The sequence below is a fragment of the Aptenodytes patagonicus genome, chromosome W, assembly GCF_965638725.1.
Source record: "Aptenodytes patagonicus chromosome W, bAptPat1.pri.cur, whole genome shotgun sequence".
NCBI lineage: Eukaryota > Metazoa > Chordata > Aves > Sphenisciformes > Spheniscidae > Aptenodytes > Aptenodytes patagonicus.
In genome coordinates this window covers 23,695,239-23,708,428 of record NC_134981.1, presented here as the reverse complement: position 1 = coordinate 23,708,428, position 13,190 = coordinate 23,695,239, and positions in this window count along the sequence as shown.

Here is a 13,190-nt window from a genome sequence, read left to right as displayed (position 1 = left end):
ACCCCAGTCGCCCAGGAATCCTGGAAGTGATCATGGATTGGCCAGAAGGCAAGATTTTGGAATATTGCCAGAGGAGGAGGTGACGCATGCTGAAGAGGCCCCAATGTATAATGAACTACCAGAAAATGAGAAGCAATATGCCCTGTTCACTGATGGGTCCTGTCGTCTTGTGGGAAAGCATCGGAGGTGGAAAGCTGCTGTATGGAGTCCTATGCGACAAGTTGTAGAAACTGCTGAAGGAGAAGGTGAATCGAGCCAATTTGCAGAAGTAAAGGCCATCCAGCTGACTTTAGACATTGCTGACTGAGAGAAGTGGCCAGTGCTCTATCTCTATACTGACTCATGGATGGTGGCAAATGCCCTGTGGGGGTGGTTGCAGCAATGGAAGCGGAGCAACTGGCAGCGCAGAGGCAAACCCATCTGGGCTGCCGCATTGTGGCAAGATATTGCTGCCCGGGTGGAGAACCTGGTTGTAAAAGTCCGTCACGTAGATGCTCACGTACCCAAGAGTCGGGCCACTGAAGAACATCAAAACAACCAGCAGGTGGATCAGGCTGCTAAGATTGAAGTGGCTCAGGTGGATCTGGACTGGCAACATAAGGGTGAGTTAGTTATAGCTCGGTGGGCCCATGACACCTCAGGTCACCAAGGAAGAGATGCAACATACAGATGGGCTCGTGATCGAGCCAACCACCGGATGGCTGGAAACATATCCCGTGCCCCATGCCACTGCCCGGAACATTATCCTGGGCCTTGAAAAGCAAGTCCTGTGGTGACATGGCACCCCAGAAAGAATTGAGTCAGACAACGGGACTCATTTCCGAAACAACCTCATAGACACCTGGGCCAAAGAGCATGGCATTGAGTGGGTATATCACATCCCCTATCATGCACCAGCCTCTGGGAAAATTGAACGATACAATGGACTTTTAAAGACTACACTGAGAGCAATGGGTGGCGGGACATTCAAACATTGGGATACGCATTTAGCAAAGGCCACCTGGTTAGTCAACACTCGGGGATCTGCCAATCGAGCTGGCCCTGCCCAGTCAGAACTTTTACGTACTGTAGATGGGAATAAAGTCCCTGTAGTGCACATAAAAAACACGCTGGGGAAGACAGTCTGGGTTATTCCTGCCTCGGGCAAAGGCAAGCCCATCCGTGGGATTGCTTTTGCTCAAGGACCTGGGTGCACTTGGTGGATAATGCGGAAGGATGGGGAAGTCCGATGTGTACCTCAAGGGGATTTGATTTTGGGTGAGAATAGCCAATGATCTGAATTATGTGATGTTAAGTGCTACATAATATTATATGCCATACTAATGATATTACAATAAGAATCACCCAGACTAATGAAGAATAACTTCAGTGAAACCAAGCAAAGCACAGTGATGATGGTACCAGAACTGACTTCAACATGAAACAATCCAACACCACATACCATCTCCATCTTTTCTGCCCTGGGAGATTATTACGACAGATGGAGCCCAAAGTCATGGACTAAATGAACTCACCGAATGTTTTAGAGGGATGGCCCACAGACGAAGGGAATGATATCTCTCTGTGTGTGTGTGTATATATATTAAAAGAAACCCGGGAAACGGGGTGGTGATTAATGAAAATGTACTGGAAAATATGAGACTTGAGCATGACGCAGATGGTATAGAATAAGGGGTGGATATTGTCCTGGTTTCGGCAGGGATAGAGTTAATTTCCTTCTTAGTAGCTGGTACAGTGCTGTGTTTTGGATTTAGGATGAGAACAAAGTTGATAATGCACCGATGTTTTAGTTGTTGCTAGGTAGTGCTTACACTAGCCAAGGACTTTTTAGTTTCCCATGCTCTACCGACTGAGAAGGCTGGAGGTGCACAAGAAGCTAGGAGGGGGGCACAGCCAAACTGGCCAAAGAAACATTCCATACCATGTGACGTCATGCTCAGTACATAAACTGGGGGAAAGCTGGCTGGGGGGGCCGCTGCTCAGGGACTGGCTGGGCATCGGTCGGTGGGTGGTGAGCAATTGTACTGTGCATCACTTGCTTTGTGTATTATTATTATTATTATTACATTATTATTTTTACTATTATTATTTTATTTCAGTTATTAAACTGTTTTTATCTCAATCCACGAGTTTTTCTCACTTGTGCTCTTCCAATTCTCTGCCCCATCCCACCAGGGTTGGGGGGAGTGAGTGAGCGGCTGTGTGGTACTCAGTTGCCGACTGAGGTTAAACCACAACACCTACTTATTACCCTTTTTGATAATGGGTGCGATATTTCCCTTTTCTTTATTTACTGGGGACTTCACTTGAGTGCCATGGCTTTTGAAATATGATGGAGAGTGTCTTGGCAGCTACATCAGCAAATTCCCTCAGGACCCCGGGAAGAAATGCTTGGAGCCCTCAGTTTGAGCACGCAGGCCTTAGGGGAGTGAATGGGGAGAAAGCTTAAATGGAGCTCTTAAGTCTCAAAGTGTTTTTCACAGGGCAGGAAAAAGCACTTAAACTAAGCAAAGTTCAGGTTTTGTGTTTGGAACCTGTTGTTCAAAAGCTGAATGCAAACAGAGCCAGCTCTTGAGTTTTGACTCTGTCTCAGTCTAAAAGCTGCCTGCAGCCATTTGCAGGTCAGTTGAAGAGACCTCCAAATCAGAGGGAAAATGTAGCATATATACAAGATGTCATTCTAGACTGTGCATTTAGGACTACATACAAAGTCTACTGAACTTAATGGGAACCTGGACTTCAGAGACTCCGGTGGTTTAGCAATGACATACAACTTAGCTCTATTGGCAGGGGTTTTGGATTTCTACAGTTCACGTGCTGAGTTTCTTACTGTCTCAACATCCACTCTTTCAGGATTGTCTTGTGGGCAATATGTGGAGTGAAATAAAGACACTGTAATTTTCATAATTTTATTTAACTCCTGCAGATTTAAGATGACATCATGGTATTTATTGTCTTATATTTTCACAGGTGTCATGTCATCATCTCTTAGTCTGAATGATTGCTTCATTACAGCTATATGGGATGGGGCAGAAAGGAATAGCTAGTTTTGAGCAGGAACCTACTGAGACCCATTATGCTGTATTAAAAAAATAACCAAATCAGACCTTTTTGTAGCTATGTGTCAGAAGAAAATAAATGCAGAATCTTCTTTTTAGGATATGCTGATCCCAAGATACTTTTTGCTTTCAGAAAGAGATTTCCTTAACAGCTAGGCATGCAAAGGGGTCAACAAATAGTTCTTAACTGGTAACCTGAAGAGCTAACACAAAGTTATTTCTTCTTCTCTCTTGCTATACTGAAAGATGGCTTGTAGCAAATGGAAGCACTAAAAAAGGGATCATTGATAAAAATATTGAACAGAACTGGCCCTAGAATTGAACCCTGAGGAACACCGCTGGTGACTGGTCGCCAGCCAGATGGAGCCCCATTCACTACAGCCCTTTGAGCCCCGCCCTTCAGCCAGTCCTTCGCCCAGTGCGCTGTGTACCTGCTCATCTCACAGTTGGACAACTTGTCCAGAAGGATGCTGTGAGGAACGGTATCAAAAGCCTTACTAAAATCCAGAAAAACTACATCCACCGCCTTCCCTTCATCCACCAGGCAGGTGATCTTATCGTAGAAGGATATCAAATGAGTTAAACAGGACTTTCCCTGTTGTGAACCCGTGTTGACTGTGCCTGATGATTGCATTGTCCTTTAAATGCCTTTCAGTAGCACCCAGTATGATCTTCCCAATAATTTTTCCGGGTACTGAGGTTAGACTAACAGGTCTGTAGTTTCCTGGGTCTTCCCTCATGCCCTTCTTATAAATTGGAATAATGTTGGCTAGCTTCCAGTCAGCGGGGACCTCCCCAGACTCCCAAGACCTTTGGAAGATGATTGAGAGGGGTCCTGCTGTAACATCCGCTAGCTCCTTCAGTACTCTGGGATGAATCCCAACAGGCCCCATGGACTTGTGAACATTCAGCTGATACAGCTGGTCCCTTACAATTTCAGTGTCCACAAATGGAAAGGCACTGTTCCCACACTCATAGTCCTCCAACTCAGGGGACCGGGCAGCCCAAGGTTGATCAGTATCATTAAAGACTGAGGCAAAAAAAGCATTGAATGCCTCTGCTTTTTCTTCATCCCTATTTGTCAGGTGACCGTCTTCAACAAGTATCGGTCCAATGTTTTCTTTAGACCTCCTCTTGCTATTAACATGCTTAAAAAAGCCTTTCGTGTTGTCTGACACAACACTGGCCAGTTTCAACTCCAGTTGAGCTTTGGCCTTTCATGTCTTCTCCCTGCATATGTGAACCAGGGGTCTGTAATCTTCCTGTGAAGCCTGACCTCGCTTCCAGGGATCATACCATTTCTTTTTCCTCCTGAGTTCCAAGAGGGGTTCCCTGTTCAGCCAAGCTGGGCTTCTGCCCCGCTTGCTTGACTTGCGGCACAATGGGATTGCCTGCTCCTGTGCTTTTAAAAGGTGGGTCTTAAAAACCAACCAGCACTCATGGACCCCTAAGCCCTCGAAGGCAGAGGGTTTGTGCTTAAATATATATATTAAAAAAATAAATGAACACTGCATTGGGCAGAGTCCTATCGCAATAAGCAGTTCTACAAGGAGTCTGCAAACATGTGTCTCGAGCTGATTCCTTATATACACACCAGTCCTGTGAGCGGTTGCATTGGGCGCCTTAGCCCGGCCTTGGGTCGATCCCCCAGCCCAGCTCTGCTGCCCAAAGATGGCCCGTGAGAGCTTGCATTCCAGGATGGCTACAAGACAATGCTGCGACTGTTTCTTATCTTATCACCAAAAGAAACTTAGCTCTCTTACAGGAACTCCTTCTGTCTCTGGCATTGCTGCTTCCAGCCAGTTTAACCCCTTCTGCAGTTGGGCCTTCTTGCCCTCCATGCCAGATCATTCCTCTGTCACAAATTACCACTGCTGAGCAGCTGCAATTTGAATTTTTCCTTCACTAGAAAACATTTATTTTCTGTGGATGTATCATTCTCAAAGTGAACCTATTTTTGTAAATATAATAATCATTTGCAAATATTTTCTGTATGACTTAATCAAAAGTTTGCCTCTAAGTCATTGATAGATTGTTCATAACAACTATTATGTTTGTTTTCTATTTGTAGTTCCTTAAATACCTTCATTTTATGCTCTTTTTATTTTTGTTTTCTAAAGCATTAAAATAAGCATAACAAATCATGGCTAATACTGTAGTGTATGCATGAATAACCTTCTTGGAATGCAAATAAAACTCTACTTCTGAAATAGGAATCTCTTCACTTGCAAATAGCAAGTTGTATGGGGAAATAAAATGTTCTAGCCAATCATCCAAAACTTTTTTGTTTACACGCTCCTTCACTTAAAAGACAATGAGTGCAACCAGACAACAACGTTCAGATCCTGTCCCCTGTCATTTGGGAAATGTTAGATATTTGAACAGACAGTTGTTTTGGATCTGTTTCTATAATGAAAGAAAAAAAAATTAAGGATTTTATGACAAGTTACTCTCTTCATCCAGCCTCTAGTGTCAAGGTGTGGTAAATGAAGGCTTGAGCACTGATCTTCAGATAGTTGCTCTACCACAGCTCACCTAGTCCGGTTGGTGCACTCGTAGTAGGCATTGTGCTACCACCATATCTTCCCTATCATGGAGTCTGTGATGCCATCAGTAGATGCATGAGTTGATTAGGGCTAAAGGGTACATTTTTACTGCTCTTTATTTAACACTGATTAAAAATCAATGTCTTGAGTTTTCCCATCTGCAAAACACATAGGCACAGAAAGTGCAGCTGGGATTTTGATTAAGTACGTGTTTTTCTTTCCTCTTCTTTTAAAGGTATAGATGAAACATGAGGAAAATGACACCAAAACTTTTGTGGTGTGTGAAGGTTTTGAAATGCCCAGCCAACTTTTCTTTCTTTTTTTTTTTTTTTCCCCTCCAGCCATTATTAGGCAACTTCTCACATCTGGGTTTCAGGAGAAACAGGAAGCTGATGAGCCAAATGGCAGGAATGCCTGTATAGATATTTTAAATATGTTGGCAAGAATGAGGTAAATCACCTCAGCTCTTGAAGCTTTGGTAAAGAACTCATTGCTGAAAAAGTTTTAAAGAATATTGGAGGAACACCCTCATCGGGGAGATGGTAGTTGCCATAATTGTGTAATGTAATAGTCACAGCTACTGGAAGTCCACTCTAAGTGCTACACCCACCTGTCCTTAACCAAACATCTGCTTTAAAAATGGCTATGTTTTTTTCTTGCTGCTGTTCCTGTTCATTCTTCTTCCCATGTTCACATCACAGCATAAAATATCCACGATCTTCAGTGATTTAGGTCAAATCCATATGCAGAAGTAGCCAAACAGAATATATCCATCCCCTTCAACAACTCTTTACTAATAGGATGAAAGAAGGTTCTGAGGGAAAAATTATTTATCTTCCAAGACCATTACTATTTTGAGATAATTGTTCTACTCTTTCGGGATGGGAAAAAACAGTAGTATGATTTCTCTCATGCTGTATGCGCTAATCTATCTACTGACAGCATTTGAAGGTGGTTTGATGCATCTTCCTGAGCATGTGCTAGCCTAGCTGGAGGATGGGAAACTGAATGAGACACACTGGGATTTTTTTATGGGCCCTGGGAAGGTAAAACCTGAAAAACCCAATCCCAAACACATTTCCCATGGACAGTTCACTTTTACAAGCTGCTGTATGGAGTCCTATGCAACAAGTTATAGAAACTGCTGAAGGAGAAGGTGAATCGAGCCAATTTGCAGAAGTAAAGGCCATCCAGCTGACTTTAGACATTGCTGACCGAGAAAAGTGGCCAGTGCTCTATCTCTAGACTGATTCATGGATGGTGGCAAATGCCCTGTGGGGGTGGTTGCAGCAATGGAAGCAGAGCAATTGGCAGCGCAGAGGCAAACCCATCTGGGCTGCCGCATTGTGGCAAGATATTGCTGCCCGGGTGGAGAACCTGGTTGTAAAAGTCCGTCACGTAGATGCTCCCATACCCAAGAATCAGGCCACTGAAGAACATCAAAACAACCAGCAGGTGGATCAGGCTGCTAAGATTGAAGTGGCTCAGGTGGATCTGGACTGGCAACATAAGGGTGAGTTAGTTATAGCTCGGTGGGCCCATGACACCTCAGGTCACCAAGGAAGAGATGCAACATACAGATGGGCTCGTGATCGAGGGGTGGACTTGACCATGGACACTATAGCCCAGGTTATCCATGAATGCGAAACATGCGCTGCAATCAAGCAAGCCAAGCGGTTAAAGCCTCTCTGGTATGGAGGACGATGGCTGAAATATAAATATGGGGAGGCCTGGCAGATCGATTATATCACACTCCCACAAACCCGCCAAGGCAAGCGCCACGTGCTTACAATGGTGGAAGCAACCACCGGATGGCTGGAAACATATCCCGTGCCCCATGCCACTGCCCGGAACACTATCCTGGGCCTTGAGAAGCAAGTCCTATGGCGATATGGCACCCCAGAAAGAATTGAGTCAGACAATGGGACTCATTTCCGAAACAACCTCATAGACACCTGGGCCAAAGAGTACGGCATTGAGTGGGTGTGTCACATCCCCTACCATGCACCAGCCTCTGGGAAAATTGAACGATACAATGGACTGTTAAAGACTACGCTGAGAGCAATGGGTGGCGGGACATTCAAACATTGGGATACGCATTTAGCAAAGGCCACCTTGTTAGTCAACATGAGGGGATCTGCCAATCGAGCAGGCCCTGCCCAGTCAGAATTTTTACGTACTGTAGATGGGAATAAAGTCCCTGTAGTGCACATAAAAAACACGCTGGGGAAGACAGTCTGGGTTACTCCTGCCTCGGGCAGAGGCAAATCCATCTGTGGCATTGCTTTTGCTCAAGGACCTGGGTGCACTTGGTGGATAATGCGGAAGGATGGGGAAGCACGATGTGTACCTCAAGGGGATTTGATTTTGTGTGAGAATAGCCAATGATCTGAATTATGTGATGTTAAGTACTAATTATAGTTATAATAGTTATACTAATAATACACAGATATACTAATCATACTAATAATATTATATGCCATACTAATGTTATTACAATAAGAATCACCCAGACTAATGAAGAATAACTTCAGTGAAACCAAGCAAAGCACAGTGATGATGGTACCAGAACTGACTTCAACATGAAACAATCCAACACCACATACCATCTCCATTTTTCCTGCCCTGGAAGATTATTATGACAGATGGAGCCCGAAGTCATGGACTAAATGAACTCACCGAATGTTTTAGAGGGATGGCCCACAGACGAAGGGAATGATATCTCTGTGTGTGTGTGTATATATATATATAAAAAAAAAGGGGGGTGGTGATTAATGAAAATGTACTGGAAAATATGAGACTTGAGCATGACGCAGATGGTATAGAATAAGGGGTGGATATTGTCCTGGTTTCGGCAGGGATAGAGTTAATTTCCTTTTTAGTAGCTGGTACAGTGCTGTGTTTTGGATTTAGGATGAGAACAAAGTTGATAACACGCCGGTGTTTTAGTTCTTGCTAGGTAGTGCATATACTAGCCAAGGACTTTTTAGTTTCCCATGCTCTACTGACTGAGAAGGCTGGAGGTGCACAAGAAGCTGGGAGGGGGGCACAGCCAAACTGGCCAAAGGGATATTCCATACCATGTGACGTCATGCTCAGTACATAAACTGGGGAAAGCTGGCCGGGGGGGCCGCTGCTCGGGGACTGGCTGGGCATCGGTCGGCGGGTGGTGAGCAATTGCACTGTGCATCACTTGCTTTGTGTATTATTATTATTATCATATTATTATTATTATCATATTATTATTATTATATTTTTATTCCAATTATTAAACTGTTTTTATCTCAACCCACGAGTTTTTCTCACTTGTGCTCTTCCAATTCTCTGCCCCATCCCACCAGGGTTGGGGGGAGTGAGCGAGCGGCTGTGTGGTGCTCAGTTGTCGACTGAGGTTAAACCACGACAGTCCTTTTTGGCGCCCAATGTGGGGCTCAAAGGGTTGAGATAATAACAGATTAACAGGAGTGTATTAAGGAACTTCTATCTGTTAACAGTCATGGGTCACAATGTTGGTTCCTCTGTTCTCGATATTGATTTGTGTAATCTGCGTCGTGCTCTTTTTCCTGCTGTACATGTTAAAGATTGGTGTTGGGTTTTACAGTTTGCTGTGGTCTGCAGTGATTAGTAATGTCTCGCTTGTGAGGTTTGTTTTTAGAACATTGACCTTGACGTTAGTGTGGTATGTAGGTTTCGCAATGAAGCCATTACTGTACCACAGATACCATTTCATGGAGACAACTAGCACTTACAGTGACTTTTCTGAGAGTTTTTTTACAGAGGAAATGCAGAATGGCAGCGTCACTACCTTCTTCTATGATGTTTCCTCCTTCATTAGAGTAACTTTTCAGTATTTTGAACAGCCTTGGGTAGTTAAGATACTTCTGTTGGTACTTCTTGGGAATATTGTTTCATTTTTGTCTGAAGTTGGGAAGCAATTTAAGAATATCATCCAGAGATCTGCCCCAAGGCTGAATAGTTATGAGTGGCAGGGTGTGTGGGACAAGATGGGCAAGTACCTAGGCCAATGGGCACCCCCAGTGTTTTGGAACTTCACCCCTGAGCAAGTGTGGAATCCTGAAGAGTTAGTAGAATATTTGGACAAGGTATGCTGTCACCCTGGCAATTCCAGAGAGATGCAGATCATTGCAACGTGCTGGGGCCTGGCCCATGCCTACCGAGACCTGTTCAACACCATTCAGTACCCTCAAAGGGAAGAGAAGGTCTCTGGCTCTGACAGTAAAACGACACGCACTGCGGCCACTCAGACCCGGGCAACATGCCCTGTGGCTGAACCAAAGAACCAGCCTGTGCCGGTATCAGTCGCCCCTGTACACAAGAAGAAATCTTGGAAGCAGAAGTCGGCTCGTTTAGTAAGGGAGGAAGAAGCTGCTTCTAAAGGGGAGCCGGAGGAAGAAGTGTACGAGGCAGACTACCCTGGAGAAGGGCCATCACGAGAACAGGAGGAGGAGAGCCGGCCGCTGCTTGGGGAGGAAGAAGAGGAAGAACTCATAAACGAGGCAGTGACCACCCGATCTCTATCCCTGAGTGAGCTGCGAGATATACGAAAAGATTTCAGCCGTCGTCCAGGTGAGCATATTGTCACCTGGCTGCTCCGATGCTGGGATAATGGGGCCAGTAGCCTGGAATTAGAGGGTAGGGAAGCCAAGCAGCTGGGATCCCTTTCCACGGAAGGGGGCATTGACAAAGCGACTGGAAAAGGGACACGAGTCCTCAGCCTTTGGAGGCGACTCCTGTCAAGCGTGAAGGAAAGGTATCCCTTTAAGGAAGATGTCATATGTCGCCCAGGCAAGTGGATCACCATGGAGAAGGGTATCCAGTACCTGAGGGAATTAGCTGTGCTGGAGGTGATTTATGATGACCTGAACAGCTATCCAAAGATCCAGATGAAGTCAAGTGCACACGACCCATGTGGCGGAAGTTTATAAGGAGCTCACCATCGTCATACGCCAATTCATTGGCAGTGATGACCTGGAAAGATGGAGAGGAACAAACGGTGGATGAATTGGCTAGTCAACTCCGGCAATACGAAGAAAGTCTCTCTTCCTCCATCGTCTCGGCTATGGAGAAACTGTCCCGGGAGATCCAGCAACTCAGAGAGGATAGGTCCTACTCCTCACCTGTACGGATCAATATCTCAGCTATTAGGAGTCAGCGTTCTTTTGCTCAAGAGAGAGAGAGTATAAGGGGTACACACCACGGGGCACCCTATGGTTTTACCTGCGTGACCACGGAGAGGACATGAGGAAGTGGGATGGGAAACCTACTGCAGCCCTAGGGGCACGGGTATGCGAATTGCAAGGGAAAACAATCACAGAAAGAGGTTCTTCCAGGAAAATTGCTGCTCCAGTTTCCAGCGGGCAGTTCCCCAGAGAGAGTAGAAGGGCCGATCTTACTCTTGATCTTAATGAAGAAACTTCTGACTCGTATTTACAAGAAAAGTGAAAGGAGTACTGTGATGAGGACTAGAGGGGCCCTGCCTCCAGCCAGGGGGAGGAAAGGGACAACCGGGTTTACTGGACTGTGTGGATTCGGTGGCCTGGCACATCAGACCCACAGGAGTATAAGGCTCTAGTAGACACCGCTGCACAGTGTACCCTAATGCCATCAAGCTATATAGGGGCAGAACCCATCTGTATTTCTGGGGTGACGGGGGGATCCCCACAGCTAACTGTATTGGAGGCTGAAGTGAGTCTAACTGGGAATGGGTGGCAGAAGCACCCCATTGTGACTGGCCCAGAGGCTCCGTGCATCCTTGGCATAGACTACCTCAGGAGAGGGTATTTCAAGGACCCAAAAGGGTACCAGTGGGCTTTTGGTATAGCTGCCTTGGAGATGGAGGAAATTAAACAGCTGTCCACCTTGCCTGGTGTCATGGTTTGACCTCAGTCGGCAACTGAGCACCACACAGCCGCTCGCTCACTCCCCCCCACCCTGGTGGGATGGGGGAGAGAATTGGAAGAGTAGAAGCGAGAAAACTCGTGGGTTGAGATAAAAACAGTTTCATAATTGAAATAAAATAAAATAATAATAATATACAAACTAAGTGATGCACAATGCAATTGCTCACCAGCTGCCGACTGATGCCCAGCCAGTCCCCGAGCAGCGGCCCCCCTGGCCAGCTTTCCCCCAGTTTATGTACTGAGCATGATGTCACATGGTATGAAATATCCCTTTGGCCAGTTTGGGTCAGCTGTCCTGGCTGTGCCCCCTCCCAGCTTCTTGTGCACCTCCAGCCTTCTCAGCTGGTAGAGCATGGGAAGCTGAAAAGTCCTTGAGTAGTGTAAGCATTACCTAGCAACAACTCAAACATCAGTGTGTTATCAACATTGTTCTCATCCTAAATCCAAAACACAGCACTGTACCAGCTACTAGGAAGGAAATTAACTCTATCCCTGCCGAAACCAGGACACCCCTTTAAGTACTGATAGGCTGCAATAAGGTCTCCCCGAAGCCTTCTCTTCTCTAGGCTGAACAACCCCAACTCTCTCAGCCTTTCTTCATAGGAGAGGTGTTCCATCCCCCTCATCATTTTCGTGGCCCTCTTCTGGACCCACTCCAACAGGTCCGTGTCTTTCTTATGCTGAGGGCTCCAGAGCTGGACACAGTACTCCAGGTGGGGTCTCACCAGAGCAGAGTAGAGGGGCAGAATCACCTCCCTCGACCTGCTGGCCGCGCTTCTTTTGATGCAGCCCAGGATACAATTGGCCTTCTGGGCTGCGAGCGCACATTGCTGGCTCGTGTCCAGCTTTTTATCCACCAGTACCCCCAAGTCCTTCTTGGCAGGGCTGCTCTCAATCCCTTCATCCCCCAGCCTGTATTGATACCGGGGGTTGCCCTGACCCAGATGCAGGACCTTGCACTTGGCCTTGTTGAACCTCATGAGGTTCACACAGGCCCACTTCTCGAGCTTGTCCAGGTCCCTCTGGATGGCATCCCGTCCCTCAGGTGTGTCGGCCACACCACTCAGCTTGGTGTCATCTGCAAACTTGCTGAGGGTGCACTCGATCCCACTGTCTATGTCATTGATGAAGATATTAAACAGTACCGGTCCCAATACGGACCCCTGCAGGACGCCATTCGTCACCAATCTCCATCTGGACATTGAGCCGTTGACCACTACCCTCTGGATGCGACCATCTAACCAATTCCTCACCCACTGGACAGTCCAATCTTAGCTCTCTGGATTTCAACCAGCCACTTTCCAGACTATGTAATGTAGTGCAGATCTTTCCACATTATGTATTCCAGATGGCCATATTCTTTGTGCATTTTTGCCTTTCTTATTTAGGTTACCAGGGTAATTTGGGAATAAATCTTGCATGCTACAAAGTGACAACTGTCATATTTTTATGCTATCATGCTGCTTAGATACTGATGCTAGACTTTAATAAATATTTATGAAGTTTGGGTTTGTTGGGTCCCCCCCCCCCTTCAATCATTTTTAAGCTCCTGTATGAGACACTGAATTTAGCAGATTCTTTGAGTCATATGTAAGGCTTGAGTTTACAGGTGCCAAGCACCCACAACCTTATATGAAATTAATGGGAGCTGAGAGAGCTTAGCA